The sequence below is a fragment of the Silene latifolia genome, chromosome 1 (assembly GCF_048544455.1).
Source record: "Silene latifolia isolate original U9 population chromosome 1, ASM4854445v1, whole genome shotgun sequence".
Taxonomy (NCBI): domain Eukaryota; kingdom Viridiplantae; phylum Streptophyta; class Magnoliopsida; order Caryophyllales; family Caryophyllaceae; genus Silene; species Silene latifolia.
In genome coordinates, this window is record NC_133526.1 from 137,018,256 (window position 1) to 137,026,491 (window position 8,236).

Here is an 8,236-nt window from a genome sequence, read left to right on the forward strand (position 1 = left end):
ATTTTTCCACAAATATTATCCTACAACCATGTGTATAGTAGCATTGTACAATCGTCTCAAAGTTGTTGAGCTCTTACACAAAGTTGTTGAGCTATTTTACAAGTTATTGAGCTATTTTAAAAAGTTATTGAGCTCAACAATTATTCTGTTAAGCTTAATAACTTTGTATCATAACTCGATAATTTTGTTCGTAGAACTCGATAACTTTATAACAAAGCTCAACTACATTGAAAAAGTTGTATATACAACCAGTTGTATAATACATTAACTGCGATTTTCCTTGGGGGGGAGAATCAAATGCGATCTGTTGGCAAATGAATGTATATGTTAAGCGGAGACAAATAATCAAGATGTGGGGATAGCTCAGTTGGGAGAGCGTCAGACTGAAGATCTGAAGGTCGCGTGTTCGATCCACGCTCACCGCAATTTTATTTCTTTTCTCAATTTTTAACAATTTGATACCCATTTTCATACAGATGCAATTTTATTTCTTTTTACAATTTGATACCCATTTTCATACAGATTCAATTTTATTTATTTTTTCAATTTTTTACAATTTGATACCCATCCCCTATTTACTAAATGAATAGGCCAATCTATGTTTTTTCCCGCCTAAAATATTATCTTTAATTGGGTTTTTAACTTTTGCATTCTACTATGGGCTAAGTCTAATGTAAAAAATGATTCCAAAAAATATTATGTATAACGTTCTATTCTACTATGTGCTAAATGTAGATCATATTAATAATCTTACCCAAAAATAACGTAAAATTTGATTGCTACATATATTATTTGATTGCCAGAAAATGTAGATCATATATTATATTATTTGATTGCTAGGATATGATTTCACGAAAATATAACTTATTATCGTGCCCAAGGATGATTATTTGATTGCATATATTATTCTGCAAATTATAGTTGCTGAAATCATTATAAGATATCAGAAAATGTAGATCATATCAATGATCTTGCTCAAAAATAACGTAAAATTTGATTGCCAAAAAATAAGTATAAAATCCTCAATCATTGCCAAAAAAAAAGAATATACCGTCAATCATTGCTATATTGCTAAAGGTAAAAAATCCTCGATCATTGCCAAAAATTTGGATTCATATATTACAAATCTCGAAATATATCTTTCACTTATTGAAATATATAAAATCATTGCCAAAAAGAATATACCGTCAAATATTGCACGTCATATAATATATCTTCAAAAAATATCTTCAAATTACCATTACTCATAACATCATCCCCTATATATTAAAAGAATAGGAAAAACTTCAAGTTTTCACGCCTAAAGCACATTTCCTATTTTGATAAAATCTCGTATTTACTTTCCTATTTTGATATAATCCCTTATTTAAAATTTCTCTCTAAAATTTTTCTGATAAAAAAATTTGTTCTTTTTATGCTAAATCGTACCTAAAAGATATGCTAATAGAAAATTTATAAACAATTTCATTAATTTTGTTTAAGAATATACACATTATTTCATGACATTACTCAATCTTTTGGATTAGTTTTATAGTTAATTTTTTTTTTCTAAAAATAAAAACTCTATAAATACCGCGCATTCATTGCGCGGGATCTAAACTAGTTTTCATACAATTCATTTAGAATTTTTTTTCTTCTTTCAATTTTTTACAATTTGATACCTATTTCATTTTTCAATTTTATACAATTTGATACCCATTTTCATACAGATTCATTTAGAATTTTTTTTTTCTTTTTACAATTTGTTTACAATTTGACACCCATTTTCATACAGATTCATTTAGAGTTTAAGATTAATAATCAAGACGCGGGGATAGCTCAGTTGGGAGAGCGTCAGACTGAAGATCTGAAGGTCTGTGGACAGCGGGGGGCCCACGGGGGCGCTTGGGAGGAAGAGAACAAGCGTTTGCATTTTTGTTGGAGTCGCCACCAATTTTTATGGGAAATTGGAACCGTTCGAATACCTCGTGTCATGTCAAGACACAAAGTAGTGACATGAACACTAAGCAATCGTTACCCTTTGCATTCTATGTCTAGAATGACTCTCTTGGATGCCAATGAACATGGGTGTTCACGGAGATCTAGAGTAAGGGGTGATGGTACGTATTAGGAAGCTCTTTTGATCGAACACCTAATCCCGCCCGCCTCGATAGCGGCCTCTACTAATGATTAGGAAAGTTATTCGTACTCGATATATCGTCGGTTATATGCATGCAATGCAACATCCAAGTTTTAATCCTAACATGTGAGAATTAGACTAAGTCGGTTAACAATTAATTTAGCATACAATTAATGTCGAAGTAGGATTGAATGCTCAATTACATGTGAAGACATACAAATGATGCAAGAAATATGATAAATACAATAAAATAAAATTATAATAATAGAAAATATTACAATAATTACAATGGGATAGGCGATTTATGTCAAAAATACCTTTAAAACGGATAATTTGAGAAAAAGAATAAAAGAAAGAATTAACGAACAGAACAGAAGGTGATAATACGATTAATAATTAATTAATACGTAATTAATAAAACTAGGTCAAGGCAAAAACGGAGTTCAAGGACAGAATTCAACCCGGAACAGGCGCAACAGAGCTGTGTCCCTTGGAATAGGCGCAGCAGTTGCTGCGTCTGTTCCTGACCTGAATTCTGGCTGTGAAGCCGGAATTGCGTGTTGTTAATACTCGTTGGTAAATTTAATGATTGATTAAATTATTTACTCGGATGGAAGTGATTAATAGGTTATTTACACGTGATTAATGGTCATAAAAGCAATAAAACATGGATAAGACGGATGCAAACAAATTAATTACATGAACAAATGATTAATGATTAGTGACATGAGTGAATGAAATAAACTAAACAAGATGAATTAACGACAAATTAATGACGAAAACGACAATGAACAGATGGAAATATATCAAAGATTGAATTCCAGAAACTCAATATGAACAAATCGAATTTCCACAACCCGGATTGAATTTAATGATGAAAACCCGCAAATATGAGATTACTTGGGATTTAAGTCGGTTTTTAATGACGAGTTAAACATGTTAATGATGATGATTAATATACATGTGAAATTATATACGCTATTAGAGAATTAAAGAACAAACGAAACAAAATGAAAGGAAACGAATTACAGAAGACGAAGGAAGAAGAAAGGAAGCAGGAACTGCGGCAGCCTCACGAAGAGGCCCAGCAGGAACTGCGCTCCTTCGAAGAGGCGCAACAGTTGCTGCGTCCTTTCTCGACAGTTTGTCTTCTGAAAATCCGTAAAAAAGAGTTTTTTAAACGAGGTTTTAGAAATCGGTTTTAAGAGGTATTTTCGACATAAACCTTACATTAATGATACAAAAAGTAAAATACAATAATAAAAGAGAGATTATACACCCTCAGACTTACATGTTTGACGAAACGAGAAGGACTAAGATATCGATTAGTGATGCTCGACGCGAATGTAACGAAAGTGCCCTCGTAAGATGAATTAAAACAAATTGATTAAGTTGATTGATTGTGGAGTTGGTCAAATTGGTCGGTCATGCAAACGAGGCTGGTACTCAGAAGGATCCGAACTTACGTGGTCGAATGTTCAAGCACGTAGACGCCAAAAAGTAAGAACAAAGGTCTAGAATGCAAAGGGAGAAGAGAAGGACGGACACTCGCGTGAGAAATATGAAGAGCGAAGGCTCCTATTTATACTAATCACGTGAAGGAATTAGGGTTTCGGAGACTCTTTGGAAGTGAATCTCGGAAAGATATGAAAAAGATACGAGAAATACGCAGAAACGGACTGGGAAGAGGCGCGCAGCCCACCGCGTCTCTCTTGGAAGAGGCGCAGCACCTGCTGCATCTGTTCCCAAGTGGTTTCCTCCTGCGGAAGAAAGATTTCCGTGTTTAAGTTATGGTAGGACGGAATAATTTGGTTTTCCTTAATATCTTGTGTGAATATTACGGGAAATTGTTTACCAAAGAATAAAGATTATGAAATATTATAAAATATAGAATAGAAATATCCGGAACATTCCAGAACATTCTGACTCGGGATTTAACGGTTATCAGAAAATGAAGACGGTTTTAGGCCCGGACTCCAAATGTACTCTAATTACTGTCAAAACGACCGTATCGGCACGTAGATGACAACTAAGAGGTAGACTTTAATTTTTGAGCAATCACTTGACGATAAACTTACGAGCTGTCACAAATCGTTCCGCGTAACAAACATGCGGCCCAACCATCACCGGGTGGTTTGCGAGAGGTGCAGAAATGAGGTATCTACAGAGCCCTCACTTTGACTGAGGCTTGGACAAGGCGAAAGTCAAAGTATAGCCATCAGGTCAATCGAAGATTACAACCTGACGACTATGGCGACGCGAGGCGGCTCAAGGGGTCTGAGCCAAGGACATGTTGTCGGGAACATTTTAGAGTCTGTCGACTATCGGGGAGGGTCGTTTAAAGTCCATTAGACTACGTAAGGAGGCTCGCCAGCCATAAGAAGAGACCATACCTGAGGCTTCTTCTCGAGATGCTTCCGGAGGTGCATGGGAGCTATTGAGCTAAGGTTAAGCGTGGGGGCTAAATAAGGTGAGTAGCAGGACACAGGCGGGAACTGCTGAGAGAAGACTGTTTGGGTAGTCTTCGAGAAATAATTACGAGTAGCAGGACACAGGCCGGAACTGCTGAGAGGAAACAATGTTGATCTCCATGTCTTGAGAGGTAAAGTGTATCCGCTTACTCTCGTTGGGGAACATGATCGGGAATTAATCTCCATGTCGTGAGAGGGAAAGTATATCCGCTTACTCTCGTTATAATGAAGGCGTGTCGAAACACCTGTGAAGGAATAAATGCTCGTTGCGACAAGCAAAGGTCTCGGAAGAAATAAATAATATGCAACAGTCTGCTGCTGGCTTGGAAAATGCGGGCCGGAACGAAAGAAAATCGTCAAACGGACCAAAAGGATAAAATAGCATCGGGGAAGAGGCGCACCAAAGATGGGCCCACAAATAACGAACTCATAACGAATTTTTGAAAATTCGTATGGAGGGAACACAAGGAAGAGGCGCAGCAAGAGCTGCGTCTCTTGGAAGAGGCGCAGCGCCTGCTGCGTCTATTCCCCAAAGTGTATTTTCTGCGTAAAAACGCGATAATCAGAAGGTTTTGCAATCATTATTTCGAAACATAAATCCTCTCTTTCTCTCTCAAATCTTCACCATTTCCGCCGAGGTTTGATCTAAAAGCTTGCATTAATCATGACTAATCGAGGTATGTGTCTCATTCTTGCATTAATCCTCGGTATTTGCTCAATTTTGGATCGAAAAATTAGGGTTTATGACCCAATTAATCGAAAATTTGGGGCTTTTCCCCAAATGCATCTGCCTTGTGATATTGACTTTAGAAACAGATAATTGGAAGTATAAGGAACATAACCATGTATTTGTCTCGAATTTTCGTTGAGTTTTGAGCCTTTGAGTGAAATTTGAGACGGTTTCACAGCTAAACCATAAATTGCTTCGAAAATAGCCTTAGGATTGTCCATTTGCGATGAAACTCGATATTTGGGATCCTTGAATGATGGGTAAATTTCCTACCATCTCGGAATTTTGGTTTGTGACAGCTTTTTCATGACACTTTTCTAGGGCATAATTGCCGTTATAGCGAAATGCTGCCGAAATTTCGACTTGAACCCGAAACTAGGCTTCAAATTAGGCTTGGCTTGACCCAAATTACCACATGAGTGATCGGGTTGTTGAGAATGTGGCCAAAGATGGCGCGAAAAGAGCGGTTTCAGGGCTTCCAAAGGCTCGAAAATCCCTTAACCAAGGCTTGTCGTCACGTGACGCGGCCTAAATTTGCTTTAATGTTGCAGGTGATGAGGCTTCTACTTCTGGGAGAGCTCCCATGGAGATAGACGTCGCTGCTGTCGAGGAGGCTTTAGAGCAGGCCTTCACCGCCGCGGTGATGGCTGCTGGGGACGAGGTCCATGAAGAGGAGGCTGTCGAGGAGGAGGAGGCCCCGAGACGGGCCAACGTTGGACGAGGAGGTCGTCAGCTGAGAGGAGATCCTGCGTGGGCTGAGACCTGGGAGAGTAGGCACTTGTTGTGGGCTGAAGAGGGTCACCTGTCCTACAGGACGGTGAAGAGCTTGGTAAATAGGAATTCACTACTCATCACCCCTCTTCTTTCATTCATTTGTTCACATCTCTTTCAATTTTCATTCGAAAGAAACTAAAGATAGCTTTTGTTTTAAATCATAATAGGCGGTCGGGAACATCAGGTCGTTCTCGGGTTACACGACAGCGATGGAGTGCTACGAGCGACTGTCGGTGGAGGAGCGCGCCATGATCGAGCGCGGAGCGTTCGGTGCTTTGGTGCAGGCCTGGAGGGATATCCCGAAGAGGAAGTTGCGGGCTAACCTTAGCCTGGTCCGCGCTTTCTTGGACCGATTCTGGGATATGACTTCCACGTTTCACATGCCTTTTGGTGAGGTGGGAGTCACTCTGGAGGACTACGGCATGATTTCTGGTCTGCCGTGTGGGACTGAGGTTGTGGAGTGGCCGGAGACTGCCATGAGGGTGGACTCGGCCGATGCTAGGAGGTTGATCGGTGGAACTTGTCGCCGAGGGTCATCACGATCGGGTTTGGTGCCCAGCTCCTACGTTCGAGACTACTTTGCGGGAAAGATCCCGGTGCTGGTGACGATTGACGGGGGGGAGACGGCTCCTCCTCCCTGTACAGCTGAGCAGAGGGTCCGTTTGTGGCTCTGGTGGTTTCTATCTTCGATTTACCTCGGAGACAAGGGCGAGAGGCTGTCGACGAAGCTTCTTCCTTTCCTTTTGTAGGGTAATATCCGTATAAGACCCTTTAAATTTAAGGATTATAACGTAAATTTAACATGTGAAATATGGTCATAAACGAAATACAATAGAAAACGATAAAGATTAAGAATCAACCTCGGGTCCTTTGTAATGCGGCGTAAAGAACAGAAATCAACAGAGATTTCCTCCTAATCGTTGCACCCAAGACCGTCTGAGACTATGCCCTTGTGCTACAAATGCTCTCTAATTGACTTGCAATATCGAGAGAGCTATTGTGAGGTTATTCGATGTGAGATCGAGGTTTTTCAGAGAAAATTGCTCTTCAAAACCCTAATTTTCATGTAAAATGAAATGCTTAGGTCAAAAGGAGAGAGAGCCTCTCCTTTTGTTGCCTCGGTCCGCGGGTCATGAGAGGAGGGAGTGGGCTTTCCACTTTCTCCTTATTTTTAACTTGTGGTCCGATCAATTCCGCTAAAATGTATATGACGGGTTTTATTATAAACTGTCATCGGTTATCGGTTATTAATACATCGACTAATAACATGGATTAGTTGAAATATTAATACATGTCCGACAAAGACAATATTGTATAATTAACTTATTCAATATACATTAATTAAATATAATCGTTTATATTTAATTTACGAATTAATCATTAATTCGCCTTAGCCATTATTATTTAATCCGTATTAAATAATTGTCTCAACATCGCGTTTGACTAATTACTAGTCAATAACTCCGACTAACTGGTTAGTCAAATTTGGCATCAACATGATCGTATTTTCATACTTTGTCACATCTTTCAAACGTATCCTATAGGTGTGACTTTTAGGGACCAGTTGATCACCGCCATCCGTATGACAATAACGTCAAACTTATCTAGCAAGCCAACCGTTATTGATAAACGTGGATCAACCGATAATAATACTAAAAGTATGCCCTTTGATCCTTTTAGAGATTTATAAGTCCTTGCACTAATTGTTAAGGACACCAACCCCAACAAGCTCCCACTTGTCCGTACAAGTGTATGTGCAATGACGTTATCCGCACTAACGGAGGACACAAGCTCCAACAAACTCCCACTTGTCCGTACAAGTGTATGTGCGATAACCGATTCTCATATTCATTTAAAAATTTCTCCCACTCAATGTAAAACAATTTGCCGATCCGGATCCGCAAAGGTCGTATTTTACAATCGATCTGTATCTAGAGTGGTTTCCCCGACTAGAGAGTAACTTAACCGATAAAACGAATCCGTATCCGAGCATGGCCATGCATTTCGATTCTGACTCCTCGAGTGGCCCTGAGAAATATCGAGTACCCGATAAAGGCTGAATATTTCCTTCAACTCGACTCCTTCCGATCTAAGCACAGCATGAAATGACCCAGAAAAAAATCTACTTGGCCCCCTGTTACG

The 8,236-nt window shown here is 39.1% G+C and overlaps 1 non-coding gene across 1 annotated transcript; it reads left to right on the forward strand.

The window, feature by feature from the left end:
- The first annotated feature begins 352 nt into the window (after positions 1-352).
- TRNAF-GAA (transfer RNA phenylalanine (anticodon GAA)) lies at positions 353-425 on the forward strand. Its single transcript has one exon. It is a non-coding gene; the product is annotated as a tRNA-Phe (tRNA).
- Positions 426-8,236: the final 7,811 nt, after the last annotated feature.